This window comes from Bos indicus, chromosome 1, assembly GCF_029378745.1.
Source record: "Bos indicus isolate NIAB-ARS_2022 breed Sahiwal x Tharparkar chromosome 1, NIAB-ARS_B.indTharparkar_mat_pri_1.0, whole genome shotgun sequence".
In the NCBI taxonomy this organism is placed as follows: domain Eukaryota; kingdom Metazoa; phylum Chordata; class Mammalia; order Artiodactyla; family Bovidae; genus Bos; species Bos indicus.
This window is the reverse complement of record NC_091760.1, coordinates 121,253,504-121,280,369: the sequence shown is the minus strand read 5'-3', so window position 1 is coordinate 121,280,369 and position 26,866 is coordinate 121,253,504. Positions and strand designations below refer to the sequence as shown.

At 41.5% G+C, this 26,866-nt stretch overlaps 1 protein-coding gene and 1 long non-coding RNA gene across 2 annotated transcripts in view; one reads left to right on the top strand and one right to left on the bottom strand.

The window, feature by feature from the left end:
• The window catches only part of ZIC4 (Zic family member 4), a 35,297-nt gene extending 30,166 nt beyond the window's left edge, over window positions 1-5,131 (bottom strand). The window contains exons 1-2 of the mRNA XM_070793447.1: window positions 5,060-5,131; window positions 2,252-2,365 (exon numbers count right to left, since the gene is read on the bottom strand). The gene's annotated coding sequence lies outside the window, so the exon portion shown is untranslated. The remainder of the gene's footprint in view (window positions 1-2,251; window positions 2,366-5,059) is intronic.
• Window positions 4,586-26,866, top strand: part of LOC139184146 (uncharacterized) — a 106,864-nt gene continuing 84,583 nt past the window's right edge. The window contains exon 1 of the long non-coding RNA XR_011567657.1: window positions 4,586-5,116. This is a non-coding gene — a long non-coding RNA (uncharacterized lncRNA). The remainder of the gene's footprint in view (window positions 5,117-26,866) is intronic.

Sequence of the window (26,866 nt, the reverse complement as noted above, 5' to 3'; positions counted from 1 at the left end):
TTTGACTATTCCTGAAAGCAGTTTACCTCAAAATTTCAAATATAAATGTCTCATGATTTGTTATATATCTGATACTCTTTTAAACTTTAATAAAAGTATAATAATGAAATATCATACTGTGATATATGAGTTAAATAGGATATTTTAAATATAAATTTTAGGGATAAATATTTACTTCACAACTACTTCATAGTGTAAAAAAAAATTTTAGACATTGAAGGTCAAATAATTTTTTTAAAAAAACCACAAAGCCATTTGAGGAGTACTGTGTGTGTGAATAATCACACTCACCAGAAAGGAATTTTTCTAGTAGCAGCCAATATTTATGTCAATTCCTCTTATGCATTCTCTTTTCTAACACTTACCACAAAGAAAAAGTCATTAATGATGTAGGTTGCCTAAAATAATGCTTCATACGTAAATGTAGTCTATTATTTTGCTGGTACCTTTAATGTCTGCTTGTTGAGATGTATTCTTCATACTTTTCTTCATGGGCTATTAGGTTTTGAAATACATGAATGTGAACAGCGAAATATATTGTTAGACCCTATTTAGCAGGAGCTGAAGATGCTGCAAATGGCTGGTTTCTGTGTGTAGTTGTGGATTTTGATTTAGGCAGAAAGTTGTCCTGGTTCATATTTTGACTGCATTGTATTCTGTTACTATCAAATGATAAGAACAGCTAACAAGTTATTAAAAAGTTATATTGTGTCAACAAAAAATGCCTGAGTACAAGCAATCATATTTGAGAAATGAAGAGAAATGAGTTGTGGTACGTGTGTGTGTACATTTATAGAGTAAGCATGTAAATATACAAGCACCATTTATGTGGGGGCTAATTTTCAAACATTTCAGGTCCTTTGTTTTCGTCTTCAAAAGCTACCCCCAACTGCTTTAAGCATTTGCAGCTGATGATTTTGATTTTTTAAAGTCAAGCATTCAAGTTAACCTTTAAGAAGCAAACCACCTCCAAAAGAAAGATGTAACCTTTCAATTGCCCCATATGCTTATCATTTTTTTTTCTTTTTCCTTTTTTTTGCTTTAGCTGACAATGAAAATAACACTAACCTTCTTTGCTGATGGGCCTGGCATTTAGATGTTTTTATTTGTTGATGGGGAAGTTTTCTCAGAACTTTTAAAGGCTGGCAACAGAACTAAATTCCCCAAATACCTTACCCAGCCTTGAAACCTTCCCGATGTTCCCTTTTCGAGGTCAAATTGTGATCAGTGTCCTGGAACCCTTGTGAATAAGTGCTGGTGGAGTTGGTACCTGAGCATTACTGCTTTTCAGGAAGCAGCTTGGGGAAGGCCATGGTCCTTAAAGAGCATCAATTTATGATGGGTTGGGGAGGAACTCACCATATGTGGTTTGGCAAAATCAAAATGAAGGCACTGAGCTTGTGCCTTTAATTATTTGTGAGCTAGGTATGATGTCAGCAGATTCCCAACTCACATTTCTTTTTTCCAACTCAAAATACTAATTACAAATTTATCTTCTCCTGTCTAGGTATAGAGTTCTCCTTGTTTCTAGCATCAAATGTAGTTCTTAGAACTATGTGTTCATATAAGGAAAACAAAGTCTTTGTTGTTTTCATAAAATTTGCCGCAGTTGATATCACTGTCTGATTTTAGAATTCTTGAAAATAGAGTGGCAATGGAAAGATTTATGTCATCTATGCCAGGCAAACCACTAAAGGTTCATATTACTCAGGTTTTTTTTTTTTTCCAACTTTTTACCAACTCATTCACATCAGTAATATGTATCCATTTAAACTGGTTATATATACAGAATGTAAGAATTTATGGGGGGAACTATAGAGCAATCTCTTTTTTCAAATGGTAATCACTAGTTTGGGGTTAGAAATAAGAAAAAAATGTTAGTAACTTCCTATAGCATGTCACATTTGAGCCTTTCCCTCAAAATTTTTTGCAACTATAATGGCATAATATTAAAAAAATAAGGGAAGTGTTCTCTATTTATCTATGCAAGGCTGGTTCACTCCAGAATATCTCACCAAGCAAGAGGAAACATGATCAGGCCAAACAAACCAGGGGCTATTTTTACCATGCAAACTGAATTCTGGCATTAGTTCCTAACGTTTATTTCCACTTTAGAGCAAGGACCTGAAACAGTATGAAGTTTCCAATTGATGCTATACTGGAGGTGGGTTTTTCAAGAATAAGAAACTGACTTTAGCTATCTAGTATGGAAAAAAAACAACATTGTTTGGCAATAATACTAGAGACTCACCATTGTCTGTCAGTTGTCCACAAAATTTTGGCTGTCTCTGACATAGCGGGTGTACTTTGTAAGTCTATGCGTAAGAATTCATGGGTTGTGAATCTTACACAGTGATATTTTTACCTACAACATACACAAGAATCAATTATTAAGCGTGGATATAAACAGATGGGAATGCTATCTTAAAAAAAAAAAGACGTTCAAAGGCTAGCGACTTTAACAAACTTTAAAAAAGTATGATTATTTTGCATCTACTTTTGTATAAAAATCCCCATTAAGCTACAGAAAACAAGGAGAAAAAGGTGAGAGAAGCTCATATCCTAACTCCTTTAAATTTTTTTTTCTGTCCATCCGGGAAAATCCTAGCCTCTGGCAAAGAAAACTGAAAGTTGTGGAGGAAGGTAAAACCACGAAAAAGGATCGGGGTGGGTGAGTCTGTGAGTCAAAGAAGATTTTTGTCCTGGAGAATTTCTTGGAAACATATAGACAGAGGCTTTGGAGGTGAGTTTGTGGTGGTGGGATGGAACACCAAGGTTTCCTCACAGCACCTTCATCAAAGGTCTAGCGGTCAGCGTTTGACGGGCCCCCTACGCCACCCTGCAACCCAGAGAGGTGCTTTCCAAGTCACTGCCGCGGGCTGGGGCTCTGGCTGGGAGAGTAGTGCGCATGCGCGGCCCGTGGCCCGCGATTCCACGTGCTGATGAATATGCATGAGGCGTCCCCCGCCCACGCGGGCCGCGGAGGAAACAGCTCTGAGGCTTCGGCCTGCGAAAGCCTGTGGTCTGGCTGCCAAAATAGTGTGGCGAGGAAGCTGCACGTGTTTGTTTTGAAACCTCGCGGGTTTAAGTGAGATCAGCAAGCCAGGCAGACAGCGTAGGCTCCAGCAATTGGGTGGGCCCTGCAATTTCCCCTTCCTTAAAGACCGCCCCGGTGGACCACGAACCATGCCGCTTAGAAGCGGTCCTCCTCCTGTCCCCTTCCAGGGAGCTGGCATCATGGCTTTTCTAGTCACCTGGCCCCTCTCCAGTCACAGACCCCACGCCTGAGATGGTGGGCAGGGTACTAAGGGTTTTCCTATCACCCACCCTCTTTCTTTGCTCTGATTCAGGCCTGTCTTTGTCTTTCTCCTCCTTTTCCTTTTTCTCTCCGGGTTCCCAGTCCTGTTTCTGACTGTGTCCCCCAGTCCCTACCCACTCATCTGGTGGACTATCAGCCCCTTGTTTGAACAACTGCTCTAAGGTTTTAACTCCACCCTTCCCAAATAAAACGTGCGCTCACGCACGTGTAAGAGCTGGTGTAGTTCTATTAAGCTCAAAAGTAGCCACTGGTGGAGGAACTACTCTGTCCAGGAGACCTGGTAAGTGTAGGGTTTGGGGAGAAAAGCCCAGAGTTCAGGCGCTGGGCTATTGCTTTGCTTTCCAGGTGACGTTCTTTGGGTTCTGCCCTTTTCATGATATTTTGTGGCCAATGTGCTGACATTCCAGAGTGAGTGCATAAATTGTCTGGTGGAGTGACTAACACTTGTAAGCACAGGGGAGGGGTAGTGGAGCGCCCCTGGTTCCTCCATCCTCACACCAGTGTCCATGGAGTTAGGCTTCTGAGTGTTTCTGTCAAAAGTCCTAGGTTCCATAACATCAGAAAATGGCTCCCAGACAGGTCCCAATCCTCCTCTGAATTTTACTTTCAAGTAGAGGCAGACCCATTCCATGGGGCCCACCCCTTTTGCTTCCCTCACTGCCAACAGGAGAGGCCTTTTGTCACTGCCCGGTTCTCAGTGCAGCTAACCAAGAGCCAGCTTCACTCCTGCCAGTTCTGAGATCCCAGCGCCATAGCATCATTTCACCTGGCAGCCATCACTAGCCAAGTCTTCAGCTTTGAAACTGGAAGTGCAGCAGAGGGGTTGTGGAAACGTTCCTGCTAGGAAAAGGCCTACCCGGAGGCCTCCGAGTCTCGAGTCTCAGAGCTAAATAACATAAGGGTGGCTGGATTAGAGCTGCCGGGGGACCTGGGCCTGGGGAGGCCTGGCGAGGCCTGGCAGAAGTCAACCAACCTGGGTTCGGTCCCAAGGACTCGGTGGAAAGGGGTTGGCGCATCAGAGTTCTCTTGTTCGAGGTCCCGGGAGGACAGTGCACCCCGCGTCTATTTAGGGGAGAAGAGGCCCTCGATCCACCGAACCTCCGTTAAAAGGGCCACTCCACAGGAAACTCGCTCCGATTTGGGTCCCTTTGTGTTTTAATATGTTGGGAGGGAGGTGCAATTTTAATTCTTAACTCTACGCTAATTACGAAGACCTGAGTCGGCTCCTTCTAAGCAGAAAGCTCAAACTCAGCGTGGGTTCCTGCGTTCTTGCCCCAAAGGCCAAGGCCCAAAGAACCTTTTTCTTTTGGCTTGGGGCTCGAGGGGAGGGAGGGGCGGGAACGGGAGCGGGCCGGGTTCCGCGAGCCGGCAGCCCTGCGTGGCTGACAGGCCCGGCTTCCCCGCTTGGCCGCCAGAGTCCGTGCGGGCGACGCGGTTGCCCTCTCCAGGCCAGAGAGTTGGGGACGCCCCTTCCCCGCCCCCGGCGCCCCTAGCGCCCCCAGCGCCCCCGGGGTCGGCGCCAGAGACCTGGCGGCCCGGAGGCTCTGACTTGAGGCGGCGAGGCCGGCTCTGGGGCCTCCCCGAGCCAGGCCGAGTTTAGTCTGAGGAAGCGACGGCGGGGGACGCGGGTCAGGGCCAAGGAATCGGGGACCCCAACCGGACAGGCGCTTTCTTCCCCTCCCCCTCCCTCCGCCCCAGTCCCAGCCCCTGCCCAAGTTGCCTGTATCCGGTAGGACTGACCGTCTGCCCGGCCTTACTCTGCTGCCAACCTTGCCCGAAATCTAGACCCCAGATCCGGTAAGTCGCGTTCTCCCCTCACCCCGCCCTGCCACCTTTCTAGCGGACTCCGCGGGCGGCTGCGTGTGCGCGCGAGCCGCTGGAGGCGCGCGCCGAGAACTTGGGCCCCTGCGGCTGGTGTGTGTGAACACACTACCCGAAGTAGTCAGAGGTGTCGCGGGCTCCCCTGTGAGGAGGGAGCGGAGGGGGGTGGTCCAGCCTCGCTCCTCTGGATCCTCTTTGTCCCTGTGGACACCCCCTAAAGCTATCTTTTAAGAATAAGCTTTCTGCTGGTCTCTAAAGTGTGTGTGTGTGTGTTGGGGGAGGGAAGCAGGGGAGGAGAATTGCTCCTTCCCCTAAGCAGTTTCTAATTCCTGAGGTCCCCAACAAAGTTTACTCATGATCTCCATTCGAATGCTGTGAAGTTGTTATCATTACTATTTCAAGTGAAGATTTCTGAGAGTCACAGCTTCTCAGATATACGTGCCTCTGGAGGGCATTTCGACAATTACCTTGTCCACTAACTCCTCTCCCTTCCCACTGGAAAAAAAATAAACTTAATTTTTCAGTAGTTGCCTTAGGACACGTCGTTTACAAGTTCCTAATGTGAGGGAAGAAGGGAAGAAAGAAAAACAACCTTGCCATTTCTCGTTGGGACTCCGCGTGCTCTGTTATTGAAATGTGAAGGATGGATTTTGGGGGGGGGGGGGGGAGGGGAAGGCAGGGCGCTGGAAGAGTGCTTTTGAACCGAGCAGCCCTGTTGCACGGGGCTGACCTTTGGCTGACACAGCCACGGAGCGGGCCGTTAGTTAACGAGGATTTGATACATTAGACATTCGAGCTGGGCGTGTAAACCCACACTCTGAATCCAGATTTCGCTCAAATTAGTGTACGAGGAAATGATCTTTTTAAGTCCTGAGGCTTAACCAAGTGTCAGGAGGGCCGATTGCTTCCTGAAAAGGGCAGCGAAAGACACTATGTAAAAGGCACATTCACTGCTCCTTAAAAAACAAACAAAATCAACCCCCCAAATCATCTTTGAAAGATTTCCGAAATCCTCCAAGTCACTCCTTTTAAGTGATGCTTATAAATAAGGCTAATCATCTCGTTCTAGTGAATTCTGTTGTATTAATTCCTAACACGAGGCCAAGCTGTGAAGACAGTGTCACAGTTATGGATATATAATGTGTGTGTGCATGGAAATATATACACGTATATGATATATATGTAATACACATTTATATAATTTTTTTTCTCATTAATCGCTGGAGATGTTAGAATGTGACAGTTCATTTCTGCCAGGCAGTGGGGCACATATGGAGGGGAAAGTCACAGATTTTAAAACCGTTTCAAAGTTGACGCGTCTCGATTTAATTTGGTTCGACTCGTGTCCAGACTTCGGAGCCCATCAAGGGAAGGCAGGCTGGACACGGGGATCCCGGGCCTGGCGCGGCGGCGGAACCTGCAGCTCGCCAGCCTCACGGATGAGACTGAAGTTGGGGACTTGGCTGTGACAGTGGAATAGGAAGCCAGTTGGAGGCTGCAGCGGCTCCCGCGGTATTTACTGACTTTGGAAAGGTGTGATTTTATTTAAGTTGACAATAGAGCTCCAACTTCAAAAAAAAAAAAAAAAAAAAGCACCCCTAGAAAATGTTTTTCTCCTCCTCCCAAAAGCAGAGCCTGCGAAATGGTCTGAATTGGAGAGAGGGGGGAGAAATTCTCTCCTGCGTAAGTTCCCAGCCATTCTTAGGGTGGAAAGGGGAGGAGGAATCTGTGTCCTGCAGCCCTGCAAAGGCCGATTTCCCTCAACTACTATCCTGGGGGAGGGTCGCAGCAGCCGTGGCAGTTTTCTACACCTGAGTGTTGGATTCTGCCTCAGGTTTTGCTGGGGCTGCACAGGGGCGGTTTCTGGGACCAGAGTTTATTAGGCAAAGCAATTTTTGGCCTCAAATCTTTGTTCTGGGAGTCTGCCTCCAATCCCCTCTTGTCCTCTGAGTGTGGATAAAAAGATGGAAAATTAACTATCATGAAAAGAAAGAGACAGTTTAAAAACAAGGATGCTAGGGGAGAGAAGTGATTCTCCCAGACCTATGATGAAGAAATTCAGACAGGACCCAGGAGAGGTACGGGATTCATTCCAGACAGAGCTCTGTAGACCCAGTCCCACGCACAGGCTGACAGGCTCGCGTGTCCCCCGCCTTTAGGATCAGGGCAACTGAGCGGGCGGATCACTTTTCTGGATTCAGGCTCTGACCCCCTTTTGAAAAATCACACCTCTGCACAATCTTGAGAACCCCTAAGGTTTGGGAGGGTTACAAAAGCTGGCCTAATGGTGAACAGGAGAGTAGGGGAAGAAGGAAAGGTTGGGAGTGGAGAGAGCAGAGTTTGCTGCCAGTCCTCTTCAAGATCGAGTTCATTTTTCCCTGGTGGCGGGTCCCAGGTTTGGAGCATCAGCAACCGGTGCTTGGGGGAGAAACTCTCCGGATCACCAACTGCCAAGTTGTGTCAAGTTTGAGGTTGAAAAACGGTGGGTCTGTTTCATTTTAAGGTCCACTTCTGGAGTCAGTGGAAACCATCTAACGTTGACTTTTATAAAGAGTGGAAGGAAGGAAGCCCCCGCAGCTTGCAGACTAGTCTGGAGTTTCTTTGGCCCTCTTGTCTAGACCGCCCACCCACGTCCAGCCCCGGGAGTCTCCAGGAGCGCTGGAGCCTCTGCACGCGGTCCGGAGTCTGGGTGCCAGCTTGTGCTCGGAAGCCACGGACGCTGTGGTTCTGACTGCCGCAGGACTTTATGGCGGGCGCCAGGGCTGCCCCTTTCGCCGCTTGGGGGTTTCCTCCGGCCCTCACCCGGGCTCCCTCCCCGCAGCCCCCCACAGCCCTAGGCCTGGCCACCCCAGGGGCTGCCCTGGACCTGACAAGGCAGAGCGGTCGCTGACGTCAGGGGCTCCCAGTGACCTGAACTCCAGCCCCGGCCAGGAGGCGCGCGGCGCGGGCATCATTAATTACCAGACAGTAAATGTTACACGGGAAGCTCAAGGTTTTTCAGGAGGCAGCTGATTTTGAGAGTTATATATGTGTGTGTATATATTATATATATGTATATATGTGTGTATGTATATATATATAATGGTGTGGGGAGCGAGAAAAGAAGGGGGGGAATGGAATGAGAAACAGTGATTCGGTTTCTCAAAGCATAGTTAGTAACTTCTCACCCTCCAGTGTCCAGGTCCGCCCCCTGTGTGCACCCTTCCGTAGGTGTGGGCTCCTCACTTTGTAGCTGGTTTGGCAGATTTTCGGTGGAAGTGCTAGTATTTGTTCCTACGGGACTCGCATTGACAACTTCCCTGTAGATTCAAGTTTGAGGAGTTTAATTATCTCCAGAACCCAAGGAGGTGAGATAGGGTGGACATTGCGTCCTAAAGATGGATCTAGGATGTTCGTTATCACCCTTTCTATTTGGTTAGATCTTTGGCCAGAGATCTGATATTATTATGGCTGTTGTTGAGTAAAAAGAGGGAAAACCCCACGTACATCGACAGGGTCAAGATAAATGAAAAATGAAATTCTGTATTAGCAACGAAACCTTTCACTGGTAATGTCAAAAGCAGCTTTCCTTTTTTCCTTTGTTTTAAAAGGAATTAGGCATGCAATATCTAGCTCAAAATAGAATTTTAAGCGGTAATAACTTCTTCAAAATCACACCAATTCTTGGTTCTAGCTCTAATACATTTTCAAAAATCCTTTCTCCGAGGATCACTGCCTAGTAAACATAAGCAGGGTCACTGTGAGGCATATTCTCTCTTGGGCCCTTCTCTGCAGAGGGAACAAAAATCGTGCAATATGATAAATTCCACAGGTGATAGTGAAGTGATTTTCTGAAAAAAAAAAAAAAAAAGAACAAAGTGAACTTAGAGTTAAACTAAAACCCCACCTAAATTAAATTTTTTATGTAAATGGAAACAATAATCCACAAATTCAAATGTCTTAAATATTATATTATTTGCCATAAACAATTTCCTTGAAACTGGCTAGTTGAATTAGCCATTTGGAAGATCCTGAATATAAAAATAAAACTCACATATATCACTGCATATCGTCAGTAAATAGCAGCTCTCAGAAATATAAAATTATCTTCATACATGTGAATACAGAATGCATCTGATACTACCCAGAGTCAGAACACAAGGCCTCTCTAGTTATATCTATAGAAGGCAGAAATATCCTGAAAAGTACTTTAAATAGCAGGTAATTTGTTAGTTTCACTGACTGAAAAAGAATGAACTAAACTTTAATTTTTCTTTTGAAACCTTTAGAACCCTGTAGGCAGCTTTTGATTCAGATCTATGATGATGACCATTTTATTCTGAAATCAGTAATTTATTTTGAACCAATAATTATATGATAAACATTTAACAAGTATATACTTATTTCTCAGAAGAGACCTAGTTCATAAAATATGAGGGAAAATGGAGCCCATGCTTAATACCAAGTAAATATATTTGTAGTATAGAAATTCTATGGAGAATTTTAAAAAGCTTAAAAGGTCATATTAATACCTGTATTGAATACAAAATTCCAGAAATACACACCAATAAAAATTTCCAGGAATTGTATTAGAAGTATTTGAAAAGAGATATCTGCATACAAAGAGGGAAAAAAAGAACCTCAGGGTAAATAAAAACAAAGGTCCAAGTTCCAACCTTTTTTTCTTTGATTATTATTATCTGTTTTCATGGCTTGTACCTAGATTTTTATTTAAAATTCCAAAAATGTGTGTTAACTGTAATAAATATTTGAAGTTGAGGACAACAGTTATTCGGCATCCAGCAACTTCAATGCTACTTTACTTACTACTACTTTTATATACTATAAATATTCCCAGAGAGTTCTCTTTTTTGGTGCAACAGGTTGAAATTTATGGGTCTAAGATATTTTCCAGACTATATGTGTTACACTCTGGCTGAGAAAAACCTTAAGATATTCATTAGATTAAAAAAGTCAGCTAATATTGCTATAGTTCCTGAATCAATTATTTATAGATTTAAGGCAATAATTGAAGTGCCAAATTTCAAGGTCATTATGTATGTATGTGTATCTCCACATAAGTAATCTGTGCAATTTGGACAGTATCCTATGGGCCTTAGGTGATTTTTGGTGTTGCCTCAGTCCTGATTTCACTTGCTGACCGGGCAAAGTCAGTTGATATCCTTGACTCTTAGTTTTTTCAGTGTAAAATTAGTGCCCTAGATAAGATGCTCACTGAATTTTTATATAGTTCTTAAAGCAATGGTCTTGCTTACTCTTATAGATTGACATTTTAAAAACTTTTAAAGATAGAATTTTATTTGTGAAAAAATTAAATCAGGAAAATTTACTTAACTGATTGGATATAAATGTAATCAGCAATTCCTATTGTAAAATTCATCGTTAAGGTTTTTCTTTTGTGTATGTGTACTTGAGAGAGAGTCCTGTTTTAGAAATATGCATTCTATTAAACAAGGGGTGGGGGATACAGGAAATCTATCTTTCTCTTTTTCTTAGTTTGAAAAAGAAATAACATACATTCCTAATGTTTTGTTTATGTGAATTACAAGGACCTGGGGCAGAGAGTACTTAGGAGATGGAAGCATTATTAAATTCAGTAGTTTAAGGGCATGCATTTGGGAATTGTGAACTTCAAGTTCTGGTTGTATGCAAATGTATGTAAAATATGTTTGCTGTACATATTAATTCACTGAATTTACAAATCCCACTATGTAAAATAACAAAAATAATAAAACACAATTCTGCACACTCATTTCTGGATCAGTGTGAAGGGCTAAATATATTGAGTATATTATTCAATCTACAGGTTTTGCAGCTGTTGCTTGTTACTTACCTATAAGCTGACTACACTTGACTAGGCCAATTAATTAATTGATTGATTAATTAAACCAACAAACATTAAAGTCAAGTATGGTAGTTGTTATTGAGAGTGTGGCATTTCAAAAAAAAATTCCAAATGCTTTCTTTCCTCTAGGAATACAACGGGAGAGACACATAGAATTAAACAAAATTTAAGGTAAAATATGATATTTGTCAGAAGGGAGGCATGAACAAAATATGGTTGGGCAATGTTTGACTTTCTGATCACTTGCTGATTTACAAAATCAGAACAAAATACTGCATCACAAACTTTTCTTTCTCTCTCCTTCATACTCTCCTTTTCTCCATTCCCTCCCTTGCTCTCCTCCCTTTTCTCTTCCCCTTTCCCTGACTCTGGAACCTAAGGCAATATGACATTTGCAAAAGACCTTTCTCAGGGTGGTGGTAGTGGGTTTGTGGGCTTGTTGCTTGAGTCCTCACCAGGCCTTTGTCTTTGGGGGGCAGTTTTGTCTGAGTGCCCATCTATAGCCAGCTAGCCTGGGCTCCCATGGATGAGCTTAAGCTCTGTGAATGTGGGGCCTTAGAGCTGGGTCAGAGCTTTTCAGGTACCAGAGTGTCCGTTTTTCTGGTTGAAGTGGGTCAGGCCAAACAGAGACCAAATTCTGACAACTCCATGCAAATACTTGAAAAGAGAACAGTGATTGCTTGCAGGGACGTTACACTTTGCAGAACTGTGCAGGATTTCTCTCTCCTCTGTTATTTATTTGATCTAAATACAGGTTCCTTGTCACTAATAAATAAGCCTTTTCTTATTTTTATGATGGTTCATTTGTTCATTTCTATTCAATTTAAAATTTATTTGCTATAAAAGTTTAGCATACTAATTGTTTCATAAATTTTTGATCTGTTCTGTGATGTTAAGCTGTTGAGCTATGTTTTTCCTTTCCCCGAGGCTGACTTGATTTTCTGGCAGTATTTTCCTGGGAAATTTTGTGTCTTGCTTATAATATTTGATAGTCATCCCATGAAACCAAGGAATAATTAATTTTCTCCAAAATAGATTGCATTCAAGTGTTTTAGAAGCTCTAAGGAGGACTAACTTGTAACTAACCAAAGAAGTAGAAATAACTGGTCAGGTTATATATTATTCAGATTCTTCTTTTCTTCTTCTTTGTTGCTGTTCTATGGGTTGATTGGAAAGTGGCACAGCCCAGACCAGTCTGATTAGTACTTACTGGCTGTTTGGGTGAATAGATTCAGGCAGGAGGGGTTGCAAAGTGTGTTTGAGAACTTTATCATTTTTGTGTAATTCCTATCCTCTTTATAAAATAAAGTTTTCATTCTGAACGATTTCTAACATATACAAGTAATAAATCTCCATTACCCTACATCAACATTTATCAACTCATAGCCAATTTAATTTTGTCTATATTTCCATCCACCATTCTCTCCCAGGATTATTTTGAAGCACATTCTAGGCATTACATTATTCAATATGTAAATATTTATTATTTAACTATATATAGTTAATGTTTGCTATAAAGCAGAGTAGCTTTTTCAAAGCAACTAGTGTGTTTTTCTGAAACACTGCCTGGTTTGAGCTTTTAGGTTGCTGTACTTGATCCTTTTAACAGTTTTACTTCTAATAACAGAGCCTTTATTAGCCACTGGAATCAAGGAGCTCTGTAGTTCTCAAGAGGAAAAGAATAATTCAGTTGATTATCTTCATAATCAATGAAGATGGAAGCTTCAAGTGGGAAATCTCACAATTCCCAGAGTCTAATAGTCACAGTGGAATCAGAATAATTTACTCAGAAGTTTCTGAGTTTGGAAAAATATGATGACTATAAATTCCCTTTATAAAAAATAAGATGAACACATAGTGATATGGAAAAACCATTGTGCTTAAAAAACTATCACCTATATGTCTTGAATTTCAACTTCATACTACCCAAGGCAACCCCCCACCAATTATTCATACAATAATAAATATGAATTCATGCACTGTGATTTATGTATAACGTTTTCTTATCTTATTAAATTGTATGAAGCCATATGTTATGGTTAATTTTTAAAAAGAGAGTACTGATCCTTTAGAGTTCTATGCCAAACTGTTTATGGATGAGGTAATACAATGTCTAGAATTTGCTTCAATAACCTTGGGGGAGGGGTGGTGAGTGAGTGAAAAAAGAATCAAGATTTTTATTGCTGGGTGATCGGAACTTGATGATATTCTCACTACTTCTATAAATATTTTTTTTCTTAATAGTAAAAAAAAAAGCCAGGAAAAAATATCCCACTAAACTATCACTTTAAAAGTGTCAGCAGAGAAGTCAAAAGTTAGGATGAAAATGTTTGGAATTTAAAATTAAAAAGGTCGAGGTTTATTTCCTTCATCTTGGACTACCTATGTGTATACTTGAAAAAGCCAATGAACCTCTTTCAATTTGCATTTTCACACCTATAAAATACTCCCTCTGGTTTAAATAAATCCCAGTATTTTTCCATGTACCCCTATATGTTAGATATAAATTCCTAATGTGACTGAAATAGGATCCGGCTGCTCGCCACTCAAAAGTCTATAAAGAGGCCAGGTTGATGGAAAGGAAATTTTGCTTTATTTTGGAAGTTGGCAACCTTGGACGGGGCGGTGGGGGGTGGGGTGGGCGGGGATGCCTATCCAAAGGCCAAATCTCCCTGGTGACAATCAGGGGGCAAGAGCTTTTATAGACGGAGTAAGGGGGCTACATGGCGAAATAGTATAGTCACCTCTGACAGTCATCTTGAAATTGGTCATGCTGTAGTCTGACCTGCATCATCTTGATTGTTTTTAGGTACAGTTAATCTTCAGTTCTAGGGTTGGTTTGTTTCCATTTCTTTGAGGTCAGTTCTCAGAACTGTGACAGCTTATGACATGGCTACAGTCTGGTCATCATGTAGTTAACTTCCCCACCTGGAGTTTTACTATCTGTAAGACAGCTTGCAGGGTATGAATCAGAATATTATCTATGGCCCTTGAGAATGAACTGAAGGTCTTTGACTATGCTTAATGACTAAAGTATTATTTGGTCTCCTTTGACTGTTTTCCTTTGTTTCTGCATCTTCTCACTTCTCTGATTAAACTTACTCTTTGGCTAAAGTTTTTCCACAGACAAAAGGCAGGCTGAGTACATGGGTGGCAAGACCATAGAGTCCTGCTCTGTTTTGCTAACACCTTGCTAGTGAAAATGTTGCTTAATAATTTAAACTTGCAGTTACTTGAATGTTTGCTGTCTGGTTGTTCTGAGATCTCTGGAAAGACCTAGTTGTTACTTTCCGTTTGTGCTTGTTTTGTGCACTGATTACAATAGAACCGTTCTCAGTATGTGAGGAAAACAATGATAGCTGTAGATTTTAAAATGAGATTATTGGTAGAGCATAATGCTGGGGCATCCACTTCCCTGGTGGGGGATGGAGACTCTTGAAGTTCAGGGTTAACCCCTGCCTCATTGTTTCTTCCTTTATACCACATCTGCCCTTCAGACTCTCTGGGCCATTCCTGCTAGAGAGAGAATATAGCATCCTCAACTGTAATTCATTGTGGAACTTGGAGCTGAATCATGATTTTCAGACTTGGGTTTTCATAACATATCTCTATTTTTAGATTATGTTGCCCTTCCTAATTTTCTAGCCTTGTTTGGAATATTAGGGACGAGGACAAATAAGCCCTTCAAAGGGCAAGTTTACCCTCCTGACTGATCTTCCCATAGATTGGGATTCTACATGTGTTGGCTGTGCCAGGTTTTCCTGCCTTGAACTCAAATCTCCCCTAGGGTACAAAACAGCCCTAGACCTGAGATTGAGCCCTAGACCAACATTGGAAGCAGTCTAGCCCTTTCCTTTCCGGGGCTAGATCCTGGTCCAGTCATCTCCAGTAGCAGTGGTTATTCTGACCACACTCAAAAATGGTGACTTTTCTCATCACTGTGCTATGCCTGCTATGACAGACTTCTGGTACCAAACCATATTTGAACATGCTAAGCTTTGGATGCCATGCATTGAACTGACTAACCTTCCCTGGTCCAACCTTTATAGTAAAGTTAAACTCTCTCTGGGCCACCATTTCCCAGAGGGTTAGCATCAAAATCATTTGGAGGATGTTTGTAAAAATTCTCATTCCTTGCCTTTACTCCAGGTCTAATGAATCAGGATGTCTGGGTTAGGATGCTCATCAGGACTGTGAATTTTTTTAATTTTTTATTTCTTTGGCTGTGCCATGCGGCTTGTGAGATCTTAGTTCCTCCACTAGAGATTGAACCACACCCTTGGCAGTGAAATCATGAAGTCTTAACCACTGGACTGCCAGGGAATTCCCAGGAAAGCGCATTTTAATTAAATGAAGCTTAAAAATCACTAACTAAAGCCATAGACTTTGCCCTTGGATTTGAGTTTTTTTCTGAGCCCAGGTTTTCTTTTCTTTCTCTGATTTCCATTGCTATGATTTTAAATTTGCCAGATTCCTGCACTTGCTAGTATCTTGACTTCAGTAGAAATGTAGAAAAACATAAACAAAACTGGTTCTTGGCACGCAAAAGTGGTTGTCTCAAACATACTACTTGTGTTCCCACCAGTCCCCTTACTGCAATTCACTGTCTTCTTCTTGATCTAGTATTAGAGTAAGAATAAGTACACTATGTTAGTAATAATAATGCACATGAAAGTGCCTTTTATGAAGTTTAAAACACTATATAAGTGCAATGTATTATTTAACAAACAGTTAATGAACTCATAGTCATTTGGGGGCACCGTATAACTTGCCCCCTGAACATAGTACAAAGAAAATGAAGGACATATTTTCTGCCCAAGGGAAGTCTATAATGAGGATAACAGGCACACATAATGTTACATGAAAACGATTGGAAAGCAACATAGCTGATTCATACCCCAAATATTCTCTTTAGTGATGCAAATCTGAGTTCCCTGGATGATACTGGGTAACCTTGTGTTTATGTACCAACATTGTATCTGTTGATGTATCCGTGAATTTAAGTAGTCATCTTTCTCAAATGCCTGGTATTTATCATATCTATATTTTTCTGCTTTTGAAGTGGATGTGAGGTAGTTAGAATATAAGCTCCATGGGGGTGAACATTTTTCTCTGTTTTCTTTACTGATGTGTTCTCACTACACAGATTATGTCAGCTCCATAATGTTTGCTCAATAAATATTTGTTGTCTGATTATCATTATGGTTGACTAAATGAAGTTAATCAGAAAAGATTTCCACAAGGTGATGCGTGTAAGGGAGATCTCACAGGTGCCCATAGATTGGTAGGAAATGGTTATAGGTGGAGGCTATGGGATTGTAAGGTAAATTGTCTTAGAGGGGTAAATGTCTTCACGATTGACAGCTTTAGTCTGCCTCCTATGGGCTAACCCAGTTACTGATGACTTGAGGTGGTTATAATTGTGATTTTCTGGCTCTGGGGAGGAAACTGCACCCCCCCTTTTAGACCTGAGACTGTTACGAAGTGGAACTTAATTTTGTTTGGGGAAGTAGGCATGGGAAGGTGCTTTTTGGAATTAGAAAATTTTCTTTCTTTAGGAATTCTGTCTGTTTGCCTATAGAAATATATTGAATGGTGAAATACGTGTAGCAAGTCTGACTGGTTGTGGTTTTATTGTAGCAACACCTCCTTTGCAATTTTAGTTTCCAGTCCATATGAGGAAAGAAAGGAAGATTTTCTCTTGGAAACTATAAGTGCAGCTAGTCAAAGTTGAACTAACTACTGACCATGTACTACTTGTACCCAACTGGATTTTAAATCCATCTGAAATATAATTTGGCAATCTTTTGATGTATATCATATGTGATATTTTAATTGTTAAAAAATTACTTGTGCTTATAGCAATTTAGTTTGTTGTTTGAATCCCAATACTGAAGAACAGTAATAGTGTGTGTGTGGGCATATATTTTAAAACTGCAGTTTTCAACCTTTCATTCACTCACTTAACAAATATTTATTGACTGCCTCTTAAGAGTCAGGCCCTCTTCTAGTTTCTAGAGACAGGTGATGAACCAGTCAAAGTTCCTTGTGGAAATTACACTTCAGTGAGTAGACAGGTGATGATAATAAACATGGAAAGAACACATATAAATAGGAACTTTGGATAGACTTAAGGGCTGTGTTAAACCAAAATAAGGTGACAGGTTAGAGAAGACACTGAGAGATAGAAAGTCTAGTGTCATCAGTGGCCTTTCTGAGGAGCCAGTGACTGAGACCCAAATGCTGTACAGGAATTAGCCATGAGAAGAACAAGGGGTGGGAGATTCTGGCTCAGGAAAGAAAGTATAAAGGCCCCGGGGCAGGAACGTCTTGGTGTGTTCATTATACCATCCATTTATCCTCTCCACAAGTATTTGCTCAGTGCCTATTTTGCGCCAGGTACAACATACTCTGAAGTACTAGGGAAATGGTGATGAGCAAAACAGACAAGTTGGGTTCCAGTTCTCACAGAACTATGTTCCAGTGGGAAAGACAAAGCAAAAGCTAACGAGAAAAGTATCGGATGATAGTGAATTAATACTCAGAAAGAATAACATGATAGAAACTTCTTTGGTGGAGCCAGAGAATGCCTTTCTGAGTAGGTGACCTGTATATTAAGAAGGTGCAATGTGAAGTACACATTTGTGTCACCTACTCCCTTTGGATATTTCAAATGACGGACTGGGCCCTAGTAATACAGGCTGAAGATAATGTGTGATTTACCAGTCAACCCAACACTTTTTCTTCCACTGTTGAATGCGTGTGGGAATGCAAGGAACTCCAGCTGTGTGAGTTTATAAAAAAGGGAAATAGTTTGTAAATTTATGTACTTTATTAGTAGTAGCAAATTACATACAACTCTTCTCACCAAGGGCTTGGGATATTTAGGCTCAAAACAGCTGTTTTAATGGATGGGAATGTATGGCAGAATTAAGGAGCTTTTGCTGAATAAATGTTAAATAATAGCTTTAATAGTGATCAAACTTAAAATTAAATAATGAGGGCATGCAAATTAATGTGAATATGAGCAATCCTGCAAAGGCAAGAATCAGACTTGGTTTTCGCCTTCTTATACTTTTTAAAATTAAAAGCAGTGGATTCAGCATTGAGAACCTTTTTGTGTATTTTATATATTTTTTCAAGTGTTGGAATATTGTCTTAGTTTGTACCATGGAAAATATAGTGGATATTTAAGTTAAGAGTCTAACATTGTAAGGAATCCAATTCTGTTTAAAGCAGCTCATGATAAACGGTTTTATTGTTAGAAAAGAGCATGAGTAAATGAAATAGAGCTTAGATATGTGGATGGCACTGAAAAGTGGAAGACCAGATGTCTCACTGTCTCTATATATCTGCACCATCTATTCTGTTCTTCCTTCTCATAAGCTTTCTTTCCTTAATTATGGTTTTTTTGTGTGTCTAAAAATTCACTTTACATATGGTGTTGGTTGATAATAGTCTCAGACTCTACATGGTCTATAGTTTCAGTCTTCACAGTTCTCTGACTGACTTAATCTCTCCACATCTCTATTCCAAATTCCTGGGAGAGAGGATCTGATTTTTTTCCCCACCTTTAATTAGATATATACCCTAGTCCAGTCGGCTTCCCTAATGGTTTAGTGGTAAAGAATCTGCCTGCCGATGCAGGAGATGCAGGTTCTATCCTGAAGATCCCCTGGAGGAGGGCATGGCAACCCACTCCAGTGTTCTTGCCTGGAGAACCCTATGGACAGAGGAGCCTGGCAGGCTACAGTACATGGGGTTGTAAAAGAGTCAGATATGACTTATCGACTAAATAATAACAACTGATCCAGTCAGATGTAGCTGGAGTATGGGAACAGCAGATAGGGGCTACATAGTAGTACCTGTGATACATTAGGTAATTATTAAGAAATAATCAATCTCCCATTACATAAGAAGAATTAATGACTGTATCAGACTTAAAAGCTTAAAACAGTCCTTATAAAGTACCATATTTATAGACTTTCCAGCCACACCAATCCTGAGCCCATTTACCAACCCTCCTACCCCACCACTGCTCTCCCTAGAGCTAAACTAGGTTTGGAGATATGCACATATACTCATGGGCTTCTTATGGGGTACAGTGATGAAGAATCCACCTGCCAATGCAGAGGACTCAAGAGATGCGGATTTGATCCCTGGGTTGGGAAGGGATCAAATCCCTTCACTCCATTATTCCTGCCTGGAAAATTCCATGGACAGAGGAGCCTGGTGGACCACAGCCCATGGGGTCGCAAGGAGTCAGATGTGATTGAGCACACACATACACACAAGTTGTGCACTGGGGATTTAGCATTTAATGAAATGGATAAAAAAATGAATAAAAAAATTCTTGCCTGCATGGAGTTTACCTTCTAGGGTATGCAGAGATAAAACTAAATAAGTGTTATATTTGATAAGATCATAATTGCTGTCCCAAAAAAATAAATCCTGAGGATAAGTAGGGAACAATTACAGTGGTCAGAGAAGAACTCCAACTGAGGTGAGCTTTGAGCCAAGACTAGTAAGAGGTCATCTAGAGAAAGGACATTCTAAGCAGAGGGAACATCAAGTGACATGCATGTTCAAAAAACACGAAGAGGTTCTGTGAGTCTGAAGCAGACTGAATGAGGAGAGAGTGGGAGTGGTCAGGGTGACTGAGAAATACTGGGAGCTGGGGGAAGGAGGTGGGTGACTGATCATTCAGGTTATCACCAACAAGTTAGAGGCCTTTGGCTTTTATTCTCTGTGAAGTAGAAGACACTGTAAGGTTTTGGGCAGAGTAACCTGATCTGACATAAAAAAAAAATTATTTGGCTGTGCCAGGTCTTAGTGTGGCATGCTGGACATTTTTGCTGCAGCATGAGCTCTTAGTTGCAGCAGGTGGGATCTAGTTCCCTGACCAGGCCGGGCACCCTGCATTGGGAGCACAGAGTCTTAGCCACTGGACCACCAGGGGAATCCCTGATCTGAAACATTTTATGTGGATCATTATGATTTCTGTGTTGAGACCAGACTGAAGGAGACTGGCAGTGGTTGGATGTTAGGAAGCTGTTGCTATGATCCAGGCAAGAGCTCACAGTGACTTTGACAAAGAAGTATGTAGCAGGTAAGTGGTGAGTAGTCAAGATTATGGATTGATTCTGAAGATAGAGCCAACAGAGGTTTCTTATAGATTAGATGTCCACGTGAGAGAGACAGAAGTCAGAGTTGACAACAAGTTCTTGAACTTGAATAACAGGAATGGAGTTTTCATTAGCTGAGATACAGAAGACTGTGGAAGGAGAAGGTTTTTAGTATGTATGTGTGTGTGTGTGTGTGTGTGTGTGTGTGTGTGTGTGTGTGTGTGTGTGTGGGAAAGTCAGGAATGTGGTTTTGGGAATGTTAAAGATGCCATGGTAAAGAATGCGGGAAATTGGGGTTCAATCCATGGGTCAGGAAGATCCCCTGGAGAAGGGAATGGCTACCCATGCCAGTATTCTTGCCTTGAAAATTCACAGAGGAGCCTGGCAGGCTGCAGTCCATGGAGTCGCAGAGTCAGACATGACTGAGAACCTAACACTTTCACTTTAGACATTTGGGTGGAGTGGTTGAGCAGGCAGTTGAATTTGAGTGATCAGCATAGTGACAGTATTTACAGCCTTGAGACTGAGTGAGACCACAGAGAAATGAATATAAAGGTACAAAAGAAGAGGTTTAAAGCCCATCTTTGGCACCCCAATATTTAGAAGTCTTCCTGTGGGCTTTCCAGGTGGTGCTAGCGGTAGAGAACCTGCCTGCCAATGCAGGAGACAAAAGAGATGCGGGTTCGATCCCTGGGTTGGGAATATTCCCTGGAGGAGGGCATGGCAACCCACTCCAGTATTCTTGCCTGGAGAATCTCATGGACAGAGGAGTGTAGCAGGCTACAGTCCATAGTGTTGCAGAGTCGGACATGACTGAAGTGACTTAGCACACATGCAAATCCCATCTTTGGCACCCCAATATTTAGGAGTCTTAGAGATATGCAAGAGTTAGCAAAGGAGACTAAGAAACAATGAGAAAGGACATCCAAGAGGGTGGTGTCCAGGAAGCCAGGTGAAGGGAAGAAAGTCTTTCAAGAAGGAAGGAATGATGGGCTGTGTAAAATATTGATTATAGGCCATCAGATAAATGAAGTGATTGTTTGTCTGATTCAGTGAAGTAGAGGCTATTTGATGTAAACTGTTGCGATTGTGGTGGTAGAGATAAACATATCTTTGCAGTGGGTTTGAAGGAGACAAAGGAAGAAAAGAACTGGACACGATGAATATATAAGATGAATAAAATGGTATTGTTTTCTGCAGATTTTTCTCAGAGCAATATGTGCCACGGAGTCATACTATTCTTTTTAGATATATATTTATTTATGTATTTATTTATTTGGTTGCCTTGGGTCCTAGTAGTAGCACGTGGGGTCTTTGCTGTATTGCTGTTTTGGTGCATAGACCCTAGTTTCGGGACCGGGGCTTAGTTTCTTCACCGCATGTGGGCTCTTAGTTCACCAACCAGAGACTGAACCTGCATCCCCTGCATTACAAGGTGGATTCTTAATTGCTGGACCATGAGGGAAATCCCCATGCTATTCTTTATAGCTTATCTTACTTCTCTTAATCATTCCATAGTTTTCAGTTAGATAAATGACCACAAAGTGTTTAAGATGGTTCTCTAAACAGATGGTTTTCCGTTTTAGTAGTAAGAATGTCAGTTATCCCTACCCTCAAACACTAATACAAATGAAATGAAATGTTAAGTGGAAATCCAAAAATCATAGGAAAGGCCAAAGCATTTTGAATAGTCTATATGGAGACACCAGTGGACCGCAGCCTGGCTACAGTGGAAATTTCATAAGGAAACCAGTAGAAAAGAAAGAGTCCTAAACTCATCTTTGACAACTCTCCTTGGACTAGGACCAACACTACACAAGCAAACACAGTTCTCTGAATCCTGAGAGACCCCTTTCAGGCCACAGAGTCTTCTGCCATAATATAATGTTTTCAGAACATGTAAGTTCTCATAATTTGGTTACGAAACCAACTATATAGTTCTCCATTTCCTTTCTTCTAAGTACCAGTGTTGTTTGGGTACCAATCTCCAGGACGAAATCCTTGCCTTCTGATGCTATTCTCTCTACTGTCAAAATAATTCATCCTATTTTGGAATGCTTTCTAGCTAGAAACCTCTTTTAGTTCCAAACTCTTATGAAGACAGAAGCTGTCTCTCCCCAACCTCCCACACTGCACACCTGTTTATGAAACTTGTAATTAATGAAGATCTGCTAACAATCACACACTCAATGATGTTTCAGGCTTGTGGAAAGAAGCAGGGTGGATAACAGTCATTGGGGTGGACCTTCAGTTGTTCATTTTGCCAGTGGGCTGTAGATTGGCTATTGTATTTTTTAGTAAGGGAATTTCTGGAAGCTTTACTTACACCATTCAGGCTATGTGACTTGGGAAATATGAAATGATCTGAACTGTAGAAAAATTAAAGAGGAATTTTCTGAATAGAATTAGTTGGTTGTTGTTATTGTTAGGCCTATTTAAAGAGTAGTAATAGTACATCCCCTACAAATCTTCAGATAATTTCCCATTTAGTATCTGGGTTGGTTGATGTCTATTTTTGATGGTTTATAAAATGACAGCTTCTGCAGCCAACCTCACTTTTCATTGTTCTGAGGATGAGAGCTTGGTCTAGTATGAAGGTTGAAAAGTCAGGTATCTGTAGGAGTCCAAGAAGAAACCAAGCAAAGCAGCCTGGTATTAGAAATCACTGGAAGGAGATGAGGACTGGGGTGGAGCAGGGAGAGAAAGCTCTGCTCGTCAGTTGCCATGTGAGAATGTCTGCCTGCTCTCAATACTCAAGTGTTTGAAGAGAAGCTAGGAATCTGGATTTTAACATGACATCGTTCAGCTTGGAAATGTTGGCAACAAACTCAGTACTTTAAGAAAAGTACTCTGTAACCCAATACATTGCAGGCCAATGCAAACACATCTGCAAGCTGGATCCGACGCCAGGCCATCAGTTTGTGACTTCCGGTCCAGATGGATCAGTGGTGATGGCAATGATTTGAGACTGGTTCTTTCAGACTTAAAAACAACTGGTTGCTAATGATCTAAATGTTCTCAACTACAGGTTGTTCTCTATATTTCCTGTTTTTGCAACAAATCTTAAATCTCAGTAGCCTGATATTTGAAACCTGCTGGTTAAAAGCAGAATGACCATACATCCAGGACTTCCCAGCTTAGCACTGGCTTAGGCATGTACCAGTTATTATGTATTAATATTGTCTCCTTTCATTCCTGACATGTTCCAGTTTGGACAGTAAATTATATAGACACTTTAATTAAGAGTCTCTTTTATGCCTACTCTCCACCCCTTTTTAACTTACTTTTATTATTTATTTATTTATAATAGTGAAGACTTATGTTTAGAATTAGCCAGCTGGACTCAGTTTTAATGATCCCAATTTTGCTGGCAACATCTAAGGCATCATAGTCAGGAGCCAGTTGAACATATGCCTTCTTCTCTCCATCAGGCCTGAGCAGAGTGTTGACTCTAGCCTGTCCATGTCAGAGAACTTCCTCAAAGCCTGTTTAATTTGGTGCTTGTTGGCCTTGGCATTCACAATGAGCAGCAGTGTGCTGCTGTCTTCAATTTTCTTCCTGGCTGACTTCATGGTGAGGGGGAACTTTATGAAGGCGTAGTGGTCAAGCTTGCTTCTCCTAGGGGGCGCTCTTCCAAGGATATTTGGGCTGCCTCCTAAGCTGCAGTGTTTTGGACCTTCAGAAAGTGGATGACCTTTGGATTTTTTTCCTTTCCTTTTTTCTTTCTTTCTTTCTTTTTTTTTTTTGTGGCTGTAAATGCCTTTCAACACTGCTTTCTTGGCCATCAAAGTCTTTGCTTTGGCTATGACATAGGGAGGGCCTGGGGCTTACTTCTTTGCATTTGGTACCATCTTCATGAAAACAGGTCACTTATTTTTTAAATTTCTTTTTTAAAAAGCTATCATGGATGCTTGGGGCTGGTGCACTAGGACGACCCAGAGGGATGGTATGGGGAGGGAGGAGGGAGGAGGGTTCAGGATGGGGAACACATGTATACCTGTGGTGGATTCATTTTGATGTTTGGCAAAACTAATACAATTATGTAAAGTTTAAAAATAAAATAAAATTAAAACCAAAAAAAAAAATAAATAAAAACAATCTCTGAAGATAAAAAAAAAAAAAAAAGCTATCATGGGTCATATGAAATATTTAAGAAACTGATAAACATCTTAAACCTTTATGTAGCCATCATCCAGTTTCAGCAATTATCAGCTAACATCCATACATGTTTTTTCTATATCCTTAGCCACTCCCTGGAGAAGGCAATGGCAACCCACTCCAGTACTCTTGCCTGGAAAATCCCATGGACGGAGGAGCCTGGTGGGCTGCAGTCCATGGGGTCGCTAAGAGTCGGACATGACTGAGCGACTTCATTCTCACTTTTCGCTTTCCTGCACTGGAGAAGGAAATGGCAACCCACTCCAGTGCTCTTGCCTGGAGAACGCCAGGGACGGGGGAGCCTTGTGGGCTGACGTCTATAGGGTCGCACAGAGTCGGACACAACTGAAGTGACTTAGCAGCAGCAGCAGCCACTCCCTACCCCATGTAGTCTTTCAAAGGAAATCTCAGATTCTATATTATTTTATCCACAATTTTATGTCTTTTGAGTCAATATTAAATAAGTACCAACTCACCACTGAACACTTACATTTTAACCCATTATGTTTTAATTGTTTTTATTTTCCCTAGTACCTTGAGTTCTTTGTAGCCTCTGTCTTTCCCCTCTGTGTGCCAAAGTCTGTCATTCTGTTCCTGAATCCTAGTGTTAAGAGTTGAATACTTCTTACTGCTGAGGGAGATATCCATTATTTGTGTCTAAAAACAAAGTATCATTAAATTTGTTATTAAATGTAAAAGATAATATTTTAAATTTTGTTTTTTTAATGCAATTAGTCCATTAATTGCATCCATCTTTTCAAATGTTGATTTGCCCATTAGTTTGCCCCTTGAATGATTTTTGGTGGATTTATGTCATTGCCTTGCCCTGCCAGATTGCAGTTCTCTGAAGACCTCTGTTGTCTATTGTGGACTAATCCTAGGGTCTAATTTCAAGGTTCATTTGATGTTTTGGTGGGAAATGTGTGACTATGTCCTTTGAAAAACTTTGTGAGTTGCTAATGATCGGAGAAGGCAATGGCAACCCACTCCAGGAAAATCCCATGGACAGAGGAGCCTGGTAGGCTGCAGTCCATGGGGTCGCTAAGAGTTGGACATGACTGAGCAACTTCACTTTCACTTTTCACTTTCATGCATTGGAGAAGGAAATGGCAACCCACTCCAGTGTTCTTGCCTGGAGAATCCCAGGGACGGGGGAGCCTGATGGGCTGCCGTCTATGGGGTCGCACAGAGTCGGACATGACTGAAGCAACTTAGCAGCAGCAGCAATGATCAGAGAGAAGAGGCATGACTGTTAAACTTTGATAAATTTATTAAGGACTCAAGATACTTTATGTGTTAGAATGTTCTTCATAGTTTAAATTTGTTAGATTAATACATATGAATGCACAGCATATAATATATATATATGTGTGTATACACACACACACACAATTTGGGGGCTTCCCAGGTGGCACTAGTGGTAAAAAACCCACTTGCCCACACAGGAGATGTAAGAGATATGGGTTCAATACCTGGGTCAGGAGGATTCCCTGGAGTAGGGCATGGCAACCCATTCCAGTATTCTTGCCTGGAGAATCTCATGGACAGAGGAGCCAGGTGGGCTACAGTCCATAGGGTCGCAAAGAGTTGGGCATGACTGAAGCAACTTAGCAGGTAGGCATATACAATTTGATTATAGAAGTAATTGATTCCTCAAATAAGTTAGTTTTATTAGTTTGCATTCTATCTGGGAAACTTGAATAGGATACAAAGTATTACATTTTTATGCTTTTCTTTTCTTTTTTAAATTTTTTTCATTTCTTTGAATTTTTTTTCAATAACTTACATTCAGATTTTCTTTTTGAGTGTTACATTGTTTTATTCTTTTCTTCGTATGTTGGTAATCCCTGTCTGCATTCTTTCCCATTTTTTAATCTTCACATAGATCCAACTTCAGTATTTTCAAAGTGCACATATTATGCATGATTTAAAAATGAGAGCTGTGCTGTGCTTAGTTGCTCAGTTGTGTCTGACTCTCAGGGACTGTAGCCTGCCAGGCTCCTTTGTCCATGGGATTCTCCGGGGAAGAATACTGGAGTGGGTTGTCATGCCCTCCTCCAGGGGATCTTCCTGACCCAGGGACTGAACCCAGGTCTTCCACATTGCAGGCAGATTCTTTACTGTCTGAGTCACTCAGACTTTATTTATTTCAAACTCAACCAAATGATTAAATGTATTTTTATTTTTAATTTTTTGGCTGCACCATGCAGCACGGGGATCTTAGTTTCTAACCAGGGATCAAACCTGCGCCCCTGCAGTGGAAGCATGGCATCCTAACCACTGGATCACCAGAAAATTCCATAAATGTATTTTTAAGGAGCATATACCTTCATGTGTGTGCTCAGTTGCTCAGTCATGTCCGACTCTGTGAATCCATGGACTATAGCCCACCAGGCTCCTCTGTCCCTGGAATTTTCTAGGCAAGAATACTGGAGTGGGTAGCCATTCTCTTCTGCAGGAAGCTGACCCAGGATTGAACCCATGTCTCTCATGTTTCCTGCATTGGCAGGAGGATTCTTTACTACTGAGCCACCTGGGAAGCCCATGTACCTTTCATACTACATTGAAAGTGCCTGAAGACCAGAATCTCAATCTTTT